General features: G+C 41.4%; 1 long non-coding RNA gene across 1 annotated transcript in view; it reads right to left on the bottom strand.

Annotated features, from left to right (window-relative positions):
* The window catches only part of LOC118762718, a 7,479-nt gene extending 1,407 nt beyond the window's left edge, over positions 1-6,072 (bottom strand). The window contains exons 1-2 of the long non-coding RNA XR_004998469.1: positions 6,045-6,072; positions 5,378-5,379 (exon numbers count right to left, since the gene is read on the bottom strand). This is a non-coding gene — a long non-coding RNA (uncharacterized LOC118762718). The remainder of the gene's footprint in view (positions 1-5,377; positions 5,380-6,044) is intronic.
* Positions 6,073-12,500: the final 6,428 nt, after the last annotated feature.

Genomic DNA, 12,500 nt, shown 5'->3' on the forward strand with positions numbered 1-12,500 from the left:
CAGATATTGCCGTATACAAACGCGCGCTTGTGCATGAACACATCATAGTACAACCTTAGACTCAAACATACGTACTAATATAGGAGTGGCTGTGTGATAAGTAGCTTGCTAACCAACCACATGGTTCCGGGTTCAGTCCCACTGCGTGGCATCTTGGGCAAGTGTCTTCTGCTATAGCCCTGGGCCGACCAATGCCTCGTGAGTGGATTTGGTAGACGGAAACTGAAAGAAACCTGTCGTATATATGTATATATATATATATATGTGTGTGTATGTCTGTGTTTGTCCTCCTAGCATTGCTTGACAACCGATGCTGGTGTGTTTACGTCCCCGCCACTTAGACAATCGGCAAAAGAGACCGATAGAATAAGTACTGGGCTTTAAAAAAAGAATAAGTCCCGGGGTCGATTTGCTCGATTAAAGGCGGTGCTCCAGCATGGCTGCAGTCAAACGACTGAAACAAGTAAAAGAATAAAAGAATAAAACAATATATATATATATATATATATACGCTCTCAAATATAATATCTATGTATGCAAATTCATGAGCATGTGTGTGAGGGTTGGGTAAATGTATCCGTGTGCAGATACATGTATATGTATATGTATATATATATATATTTATACACATATGTATGTAAGTTGGTAGGTAGGTAATCTTGTATGTATATGCATATCTATGTATGCAATTTCATGAGCATGTGTGTGTGAGGGGTACATGTATCAATCTCTACAATACACCAAGACGTCTAAATCTTTGAACTTTACGTAAAACTATTATTATTATTATCATTACTATTATTTTTATACTTTCTAAACTTTCCTGTATATCTCCCCTACTTGTTCGCTCTCCTGTGTGACCCTTCTGTCCAGCAGTCGCCATGATAGATCGGTAATCACTACACGCCTTTTTCTCCCCTTGTTTCTCTCCTTGTTTTTTTTTTTCTGTGTCCCTTTCTGTAGAAGAGTGTAGGCTCGAAACGTAAAAGACTTTTTCAATTTCCTACTATTCTAATACATTTGTGTGTTTTATACACCACCTGTCTTCGTCTTTTGTTTTTTTCGCGAACTTTCCCTATATATATATGTGTGTGTGTGTGTGTGTGTGTATGTGTGTGTGTGTGTGTGTGTGGTGTGTGTGTGTGTGTGTGTGTGTGTGTGTTTATTTTTAAACACATATATGTATGTAGGTTGGTAGGTACGTAATCTTGTATGTATATGCATGAATACACATAGACATGCTCTTACCTTAAAACAGGTACATGGGCAAATACCTGTGTGTATATTTATGTATGTACGTATGTATGTATGCATATATTTATAAATATATAGATATATTTATATGTATATATGTATTGTGTGTGTGTATGCAATTTTGTATGTATGTATTTATGTATGCTTGTACGTACGAGCATGATCACGCGTATAGGTACATAGACATAATTCATACGGATATATGATCATTCATAACGACTCATACACATTCTTACAAACAACACAATCAAAGCTACGGCAAACAGACACACATGATCACGTGATATAGTATTATAAAGCGGTGATGGTGGCGACGGTGGAGAGAGTGGCGGTAGTGGAAGCGATGGCGGCAGCGATGGCGGCAGCGATGGCGGCAGCGATGGCGGCAGCGATGGCGGCAGCGATGGCGGCAGCGATGGCGGCAGCGATGGCGGCTGATGAAGCCTACAGAAGGATTTCTTTCGTTCGGCGATTGAAATTCAGTTGTTCGATCGACTGAATAACCTGCTCCTTACAAAACTTGTCATTCCCACTGACGCGTGTACTTTTAGCATAATTCTAAAGCCAAACCAGCGTGACTTGGTGTGTATAACAAGATTTGTCTTTTGAAACATTTGTACAATCCACCTGGTGAGATTCTACAAAGTTTCTGTCTGTTCAGTTTCGCTCTCGCTCTCAAAGTATTGGTCGACCCGAGGCTGTTGTAAGTGATCTTTGACTAAGATGCCATGAAATAGGATCGAACACGCAACGTCGAGGATGCAAAGCGAACTGCTTAACCATTCGGTTAGACTGCGTCAGTCTGCAGGCACAGTCTTAAAGATAGAAAGATAGATAGATAGATAGATAGATAGATAGACAGACAGACAGACAAACAGGCAGACAGACAGGCAGACAGATAGATAGATAGATAGATAGATAAAGATACATACATATACGCATGCATGCATACATACATACAGACAGACATGCATGCATACATATACATACATACGTGCACGCATGCATACATACATACATGCAAACATATATACATATATACATGCATACATGCATACATCTCCGTATTCCCTTCCTTGGATCTTTCCTTTTTCTGTTTCTGACGAAGAGCTCCGCTCGAAACGTTAAGTCCTCCTTCTTTCTTTCCTTTCCTCAGCGTCCAAGAACACTATACAGATTGCGCCTGTAATGTACGAATTATCCGGTCGATTTCTCTTTCTGTAAATCCCAATTTATCCAGATTCTCCTTTAAGCATTTACTAACAAAACCTAGTGCTCCAACTATTATTGGTATTAATATGAATTCATAATCTGGATATAGAAGATGGAGGTTACGAAGCAGTTGTCCATAGATATCCTCTTTTTCTTTGATTTTCAAAGAAATATATTATATCTGCAGGGCAGCTGATTCTATGATGGTACATACTTTTGTCCTTATGTATTTATGTATGTATGTATGTATGTATGTATGTATGTATGTATGCATGCATGTATGTTAGGAGTGGCTGTGCGATAAGTAGTTTGCTTACCAACCACATGGTTCCGGGTTCAGTCCCACTGCGTGGTACCTTGGGCTAGTGTCTTTTACTATAGCTTCGGGCCGCCCAAAGCTTTGTGAGTGGATTTGGTAGACGGAAACTGAAAGAAGCCCGTCGTATATATATGTGTTATATATATATGTGTGTGTGTGTGTGTGTGTGTGTGTGTGTGTCTACGTCTCCGTCGCTTAGCGGTTCGGCAGAAAGAGACCTATAGAATAAGTACTAGGCTTACAAAGAATAAGTCCTGGGGTCGATTTGCTTGACTAAAGGCGGTGCTCCAGCATGGCCGCAGTCAAATGACTGAAACATATAAAGGAATAAAAGAAAAAAGAAAATATGTATGTATGCATGTATGTTTGTATGCAAGAAAGTTAAAACTTAGTGCGCAAGCACAGCAGAGTTCAAGGTCAATCTGTACCGAGCGGCTTTACTCTGAGTGCTTTAGCTTCGTTACTATGGCAACAGTCCGGATACTTATTGATCTGACCACGTACGCATTTATATACGTTGCGTAATTTTTACTGTTAATCTAAGTCACGATATTGTTGTGGCCATTGTTGCTGCTGCTATTGTTGTTGTTGTTATGTAAGTATTTTTGGCAGAGAGAGAGAGAGAACGAGAGAGAGGGAGAGAAAATTAGTGTATATTCTATGTCTGTTTCAACATTGTGAAGCGCTATTACATTTGCTTACATCGTTAATCGTCAGTTTTGTTATGGCGGTGATGGGAAGGAATTGCTTATAGGATAGATATGCTGTTTATTAATGTTTTTCCTGTCTAGTTTTGCTTTGTGTTATGTTATGCAATGCGTTGCGATTATTCCATTTCGAAAATACATGCTGAGCCAGGGGAAAAGCTTAGTAGCTTTAAAGCCAATATAACAGAGGGAGTCGAAAAGTTTACAAATTTTACGTTCGCAATTAAATTTGCAAACTACGACGGGTGTTTAATCATAGGCTTACAGGTTTGGGTTTATAATAGATGAGGAAGTTTTAAATTTTAATGTTTTGTAGCGTATGTGCATAATATAGGTATATATATATATTATATATATATATATATATATATATATATTATATATATATATATATATATATTATATATATATAGTCCTCGTGTTGTATACATTCGAAGCTTTTTCCAGGGGATCTAATGCGCTTGGCTTAGATTTCCTTGGCGGGCTGCCCATATCGGAGCAATCTCAAGATTAATCAGCCGAAATTGCTAAGATGATCTGGTTCTTGACTGATGACTGAGGGCTTCGAATGTCCCGTCCTGTGGTTCTTGTGTCGTCTCTGTGGTGTTTCATGTTCTTGTCCATGTCTGTAATTATTTTTACTGTTTACCTATATAATCGGCGGCTACGTATCCACAATTGTCCTTATACGATAAGTATATTTTTTCTCTAGCATTGATACGACTCTTAATCTGTCTCTTTCTCTCTCTCTCTCTCTCTCCTCCCTTATTCCCCTTCCTTTCTTTCCCCTCCATCCGTCTTCCCCCCCCCTTCTACGTTTCTCTATCTCTCTCACCTCCAGCCCCCTCGATCTGTCTCTTTCTTCTCCTCCCTCGTCCACCTTCTCTCTTTTCATCTGTCCCTTTCTCTGTCTTTTGTTCTCACGTGACCGCTAGCCGCTGTTGAGCGCTCTTTTCGTTCCAGCAGCCGCCGAAGCAACACGTATTGTTCGTCTCCTTGCGGCCATTAGGCACAACTTCACAAGCCAGCCCCATACTCAACTCGTCCTGTCGAAAGACCCTTGTCCTACGTCCTGGTTTCGTTTTGTTTTTTATTTTTACCGTTATTGTTTTTACGTTTTTGTTCTTATTGGTGTCACGTATTCTGTATTTGTTCGTGTACTTCGTTCGTTTTCCGTCCTCTGTTGTATACATTCGAAGCTTTCTTCCAGGGGATCTAATGCGCTTGGCTTAGATTTCCCTTGGCGGGCTGCCCATATCGGAGCAATCTCAAGATTAATCAGCCGAAATTGCTAAGATGATCTGGTTCTTGACTGATGACTGAGGGCTTCGAATGTCCCGTCCTGTGGTTCTTGTGTCGTCTCTGTGGTGTTCATGTTCTTGTCCATGTCTGTAATTATTTTTACTGTTTACCTATATATATATATATATATATATATTATATATATATATATATATAAAGTTAATCCAAACAAGAAAACACAAAAAAAAACAAAAAAAACACAACAACGCGAGGAACAAATAAAGTATTATTGGACGCTCAGGAAAGAAGGAAAGAAGCGAGGGTGTTTTAACGTTTCGAGCAGAGCTCTTCATCGGAAACATAGGAGAAGGAAAGACCGAGAAGGGAAGACAGAGGGAAAAAATCGCCGCCAGCGGTACTCACGAGGTCACATATATATATAATATATATATATATATTATATATATATATATATAGGCGCAGTATATATATATATATATATATATATATATATATTACTCTTTACTTGTTTCAGTCATTTGACTGCGGACATGCTGGAGCACCGCCTTTAGTCGAGCAAATCGACCCCGGGACTTATTCTTTGTAAGCCCAGTACTTATTCTATCGGTTTCTTTTGCCGAACCGCTAAGTGACGGAGACGTAAACACACCAGCATCGGTTGTCAAGCAATGCTAGGAGGACAAACACAGACACACTAACACACACAAACACACACACACACATATATATATATACATATATACGACAGGCTTTTTTCAGTTTCCGTCTACCAAATCCACTCACAAGACATTGGTCAGCCCGGGGCTATAGCAGAAGACACTTACCCAAGATGCCACGCAGTGGGACTGAACCCGGAACCGTGTGGTTGGTAAGCAAGCTACTTACCACACAGCCACTCCTGCGCCAATATATATATATATATATAATATTATGTATTCGATGCGTAATATATATATAATATATATAATATACATATATATATATATATATATATATATATTATATATATATAATACGCATTCCTTGGGTCATCAGATCAATAAACGACGGCTGATGACTTCCTTGATAAACGCTAAGCCTTTATCTAGGAATTTCCTGAGAGGAAATAAAATTCGTTTCCCGTTGCCATCTTTTGGTTATTTATTTTTATTTCTGTATTTTTATAAAACTTTGTCATGTCGCCAAGATACAGACAAGTTGTTCACACCTGCTTCTGAAGAAATTATCCTTCCGAATTTTGGCACAAGGCCAGAAGCTTTGAGGGTGAGAAAGAAGTCAGTTGCATCGACACCCAATATTTAACTGGTACTTATTTTATCAACCTCGAAAAGGATTTAAAGGCTAAGTTGACCTCGACAGCAGCTGAACTGAGAACGTAATAAGCCGGAAGAAATGTTGCTAAGCACTCGCCAGAGACTTATTCTGTCGGTCTCTTTTGCCGAACCACTAGGTTACGGGGATGTAAACACAGTAACATCTGTTGTCTAGCATTAGTGGAGGACAAACAAACACACACACATATATATATAATATATATATATATACATATGTATATATATACATGCATACATACATACATACATACATACATACATACATACATACATACATACATACATATGTATATGTGTGTGTGTGTGTATACGACTGACTTCTTTTAGCTACTTATTTCTTTATTGCCCACAAGGGGCTAAACATAGAGGGGACAAACAAGGACAAAGGGATTAAGTCGATTACATCGACCTCAGTGCGTAACTGGTACTTAATTTATCGACCCCGAAAGGATGAAAAGCAAATTCAACCTCGGGGGAATTTGAACTCAGAACGTAACGGCAGACTTCTTTTAGTTTCTGTCAACTAAATCCACTCAGTAGAATGAATTCGGCTCGCAGTGGAACCAAGAACTCAGAACGTAAATACGAACAAAATGCCGCTTAATCATTTCACCCGAAGTGCTAACGATTCTGCCAGCTCCCCGCCAAAACCTAGTCTATTAGTGTTTGCTTTCATTAGGTTTCCTGTTGCTCCAGGTGTTCTTGTTATAAGGTACCATTTTAAGGCGGCAAACTAACAGATTCATAAATGTGTCGGAAAAATTGCCTTGAGGTATTTCTTCCGATTCTGAGTTCAAATTTCGCTAGGTCCAACTTTGCCTTTGGTCCAACCAGAATCGATAAAGCATTATTTAAAAACTAGGGTCGATAGTATTGATTTAACCTTTCTCGTCAAAATTGCTGTCCTTGAACCTGAATCAGAAACTATTATAAGACACCGCGTTGCCAGCAAAATACAGACAAGTTCACCCCACATACCTGGTTGTTCACGCGTCCTGAAATTCCGGTGGTTTCGTGAAGAAGTGGAGGCCGAGAGAACCATCACCCTAACGGCCACATCCAGTCGGTGGTTGATGGTTGGACGACCACAAGTATAAGGGTAGCTGCGAAATAAGTAGGAGGGCCCATAGTGAGACGACTTGGTAAATAAGCTGTCGTGGACTATATGGCGACAGATTCATTAGGGCGAGTAGAGTCGCAAAGACTGGAATCTGTGCCCTCCAAATACCTCTTGTGCCCAATGACGATTCTGTCAGGCGAACTGGAACCGCCTTAAAAGTTCCCCATCACCACCAATCTGTGGGGTTTTTACACCACCGGGCTTTCAGATCCGTTAGTCCTCTGGGTGCTGGAAAAGTGATCGCACATTACGATAAAAATACCCGGTCCTCCAGGATTGGAGATTGACGGAAGGTTAATCATCTACCCCCGTAAAAAGTCGAGCTGATTACAGAAACTTCAATGATAAGGCGGCGAGCTGGCAGAAACGTTTGCACGTCAGGCGAAATGCTTATCGGTATTTCATCTGCCGCTACGTTCTGAGTTCAAATCCGCCGAGGTCGACTTTGCCTTTCATCCTTTCGGGGTCGATTAAATAAGTACCAGTTACGCACAGGGGTCGATATAATCGACTTAATCCGTTTGTCTGTCCTTGTTTGTCCTCTCTGTGTTTAACCCCTTGTGGGTAGTAAAGCAATAGGTATTTCGTCTGCCGTTACGTTCTGAGTTCAAATCCGCCGAGGTCGACTTAGCCTTTCATCCTTTCGGGGTCGATAAATTAAGTACCAGTTACGAACTGGGGTCGATATAATCGACTTAACTCCTTTGTTTGTCCTCTCTATGTTTAGCCCTTTGTGGGCAATAAAGAAATAAGAAACTTCAATAAATCAAAACCTACTCGACTCTGGAGAAACCGTGATGTTGAACAGGATAGCAACAGAAAGCAGAATGGAGGAGAAGCTGGAATGAGACCAAAAAATGTGCCTCATGGCACGGTGAGAACTACGTAACTAACCCAGTTGCTGAGAACGTAATGAACCGGAACAAATACCGGAAAGCAATACATTGTTCGACGCACAACAAACAGTCCTGCAATTCCACAGCTCTGGACTTAGCAAAGAACAAAAAAAAAAAATAAAGCTGACCTCGGCGAAGTCTGAACTCACAACGGAAAGAACCGGATTCGACGCTCTAACGATTGTAGTCAATAACAAGTGCAAGCTTGTGATTGGATGCAGCATTTTGTATTCTGTTTTATGAGTTCTTGCTTTTTTTTATATAATAATAATGTGTTCATTTATTCTATAGTTAATGTACGTTTGATTCATGTAATATAGTTTATGTGTGGTTTGTGTATTTTTAATAAGTGTTCTGTCTGATGTATTTATTGCGTTGTATTAGTGTCTGTATTGTTCGATTGGTTTGCTCTATTAGCTTGTTTGTATAGAGGTTGTTGATTAGCGTTTGTTTTATCCTGTTGATATCATTGTTTTGTGCTTCGGTTGTGAAGGAGAATCTAAATGCTTTTCCAAGTAGAGAGATTTTGCCATTGACATTCATGAAACAGAAACACAAGTGATTTTGAGGTGATGCGGTGATGATGGCGGTCGTGGTGGGGCGAAATATTTAGACTCGTAACATCACCGCCAACAACAAAAACCACCATTATATCATTGCCACTACCACCACCACTATCACCAATACTACCACCACTACTATCACCACCAGCATCATCACTATCATCACCACCACCACCATCACCACCACCACCACTATCACCACCACCATCACTACCACCACACCACCACCACCATCACCACCACTGTCACCACCACCGCCACTACTATCACCGCTACCACCACTATCATCACCACCACCATCACCACTAGCATCATCACCACCACCACTATCATTACCACCATCACCACTATCACCACCACCACCACCATCACTACTATCACTGCTACCACCACTATCATCACCACCACCACCATCACCACCACCATCACCACTATCATCACCACCATCACCACTATCCTCACCACTACCACTATCACCACCACCACACCACCATCACCACTACCATCACCACTATCCTCACCACTACCACTATCATCACCACCATCACCACCACTACCACTGTCATCACCATCACAACTACTACCATTACCTTTACCAAAATCACCAACACCACATCACAGCCAGCATCCTGATCATTACAGTAACCACCACAACCATCGCCGTCACCCGTATTATGAATACCATCAATACCACTGTCAGAATCACCGATACCATTACTACCACCGCCACCACAACCACCAATACCCCTAACACCACCACCACCATCACTATCTCCACTACCACCGCCACCGCCACAACCACCTATACCACCACTACCACCAATACCACTAACACCACCACACTATCACTATCTCCACTACCAACACTACCACACCACCACCACCACCACCACTACCACAACCACCACCACTACTACCACAACAACCACTACCACTACCACCACCACCACCAGTTCTTACACTGTGTTGACCGGAATATGAAGTGCTGCGTGATGTTTAAAAAGAACTGAACAAAGTGCAATTGTTGTTGACGAGATGTGGTTAAAAATAGAACAGGTTATGATGAATCAGCGTTCAAGTGGAGCTGGGGGTCTGCAAATATTGGGACGGAGATAGAGAGAGAGAGGAAGAAGACAGGAAGAGCAAGGAGAAAGAGAGAGTAAAGATTGGGATAAAGAGAAAGACAGAGAGAGTAAAGGAGAGAGAGAGAGTAAAGGAGAAAGAGAGTAAAGGAGAAAGAGAGTAAAGGAGAAAGAGAGTAAAGGAGAGAGAGAGTAAAGGAGAGAGAGCAAAGGAGAGAGAGTAAAGGTAGAGAGAGTAAAACCAGAGAGATAGACAGACACAGTGAGAGAAATAGAGGGAGAGAGATGTGAGAGGGACAGAGTGGGAAAGAGAGGAAAATAGGAATAAAGAAAAAGAGAGGGTGGGAGAAAGAGAGTAAAGGAGAGAGAGTAAAGGAGAAAGAGAGTAAAGGAGAGAGAGAGTAAAACCAGAGAGATAGACAGACACAGTGAGAGAAATAGAGGGAGAGAGAGGTGAGAGGGACAGAGTGGGAAAGAGAGGAAAATAGGAATAAGGAAAAAGAGAGGGTGGGAGAAGGAAAGACAGAGATAAAGAAGGAAAGACAATGTGAGCGGGGGAAAGCGAGACAGAAAGGAAAAGAGTAAAGGAAGGTGGGAGAGAGAGAGAGAGAGATTAAGAGGGAGGTGGAAGATGACGGCAGGAACGATTCAAATTTGAACAAGTTCGAAAGAGAGCGAGTGGGGGGAATGAAAGAGAAGGAAAGAATTTGAGAGATAGTGTGAGGATAAAGAAGACAAAATGAAGAAGAGGCTTGAACGAGAAGGATAGAGGGCAGAAGAAGAAAGATTGAAATGGGGGGAAAAGACAGAATGATAATAAAGGAATGAGAAACCGAAACGTCGTTAGAAAAGGAGATTTATTTATTCTACAGAAGAAGAAAAAAATGAGAGAAGTACAGAGGTTATTAGGGGTGGGGAGAAAGAGAGAAGAGAAGGAATGAAGGAAAGCAATGAATGTTTGTTGGACAGAGGAGAAGAATGATAGAGAAAGAGAGAGAAAAAAAAACAAGATGGAAGAACAGAAGAAAAGACAAACTGAAGTTTGGAGAGAATTTCTAGAAACAGAATTTCAATAGTTTTGCGTCAACAAGATTCAATCCAGTTGCGAAAAGCAAGCAAATACATCATCGTCATCGTCATCATCATCATCATCTTCTTTTTTCTTCTTTTCCTTCTTTTTTCTTCTATTTCTTCTTTTTTTTTCTCCTACTACTAGTTGATCTTTTTCTATTTCTTCATCATCTTCCTCCTCCTCTTCCTCCTCCTCCTCCTCTTCCTCCTCTTCCTCCTCTTCCTCCTCCTCCTCTACTACTACTACTAGTTCTATTTCTTCATCTTCTCCTCCTTCTTCCTCTACTACTACTACTAGTTCTATTTCTTCTTCTACTACTACTACTACTACTGCTGCTGCTACTACAACTACTACTAGTTTTTCTTCAACGTCGTCATCGTCTCCTTTTTCTTCTTCTTCTCTACCTCCTCCTCCTCCTCCTCCTTCTTCACTCTTCACGTTGACCCAATATTTATGAATGAACTGATTACGCGTAAACTACAAGGGAAGCCCGACAGATTCACGAAACTCCGCTGCCCGTTTTAGATCCCCTGCCTCACCTTTGGCTTCCTTTCGCCAGACCCACCCAGTTATAAATACTATAGTCGCACACATGGCTGGGTAGGGGGTGTCATTTATTTTAATCCTTTTTTTTTTTTCATCAACAGTTTTAACGAGTTAGCCAATAATATATTCTCCTTCACTGTTCACGACTTCTTGCCAACTTTCCACAAGCTTGTCAATGCTTTAACGATAGAAACCACCGGGTCTTGACTCGAGGGATTCCATCGAGCCACGTTTTAAGCACCACGTCGTTGTTGGACGAAACGCTTCGTAGACTGTTGGAGACCGACGCAAAAAAGTAATAAGCTGAAGTAATAATATCAGTAGTGTGGAGGCGCAATGGCCCAGTGGTTAGGGCAGCGGACTCGCGGTCGTAGGATCGCGGTTTCGATTCCCAGACCGGGCGTTGTGAGTGTTTTTGAGCGAAAACACCTAAAGCTCCACGGGGCTCCGGCAGGGATGGTGGTGATCCCTGCTGTACTCTTTCCCCACAACTTTCTCTCACTCTTACTTCCTGTTTCTGTTGTACCTGTATTTCAAAGGGCCGGCCTTGTCACTCTCTGTGTCACGCTGAATATCCCCGAGAACTACGTTAAGGGTACACGTGTCTGTGGAGTGCTCAGCCACTTACACGCTAATTTCACGAGCAGGCTGTTCCGTTGATCGGATCAACCGGAACCCTCGTCGTCGTAACCGACGGAGTGCTTCCACATATCAGTAGAACTTCCCAGTTGAGCTTTTGAATAGCATTTTTTTGGGTCAAATTAGCGACGTAAGGACGAGCCTTGTCGTGTTGAGGAAACATGTCGGATCACCGGTCGAGTCGTTTCAGCTCGATGTGCCGGTGCAGTTGCTCAACGTAAAGCTAAGATCTAAACACTCAACAGGTATTATTTGATTAAGTTGTAGTTTTAGAAGATTAGTTTGTTTGATTTCTAAATCGGTGTGTATTTTTAGCGTTAGATATATAAGAGACGCGGCGAGCGTTAGATATATAAGAGACGCGTGGCGAAATGCTAAGCGGTATTTCGTCTGCCGCTACGTTCTGAGTTCAAATTCCGCCGAGGTCGACTTTGCCTTTCATCCTTTCGGGGTCGATAAATTAAGTACCAGTTACGCACTGGGGGTCGATGTA

This window comes from Octopus sinensis, linkage group LG3 (assembly GCF_006345805.1).
Source record: "Octopus sinensis linkage group LG3, ASM634580v1, whole genome shotgun sequence".
Lineage (NCBI taxonomy): Eukaryota > Metazoa > Mollusca > Cephalopoda > Octopoda > Octopodidae > Octopus > Octopus sinensis.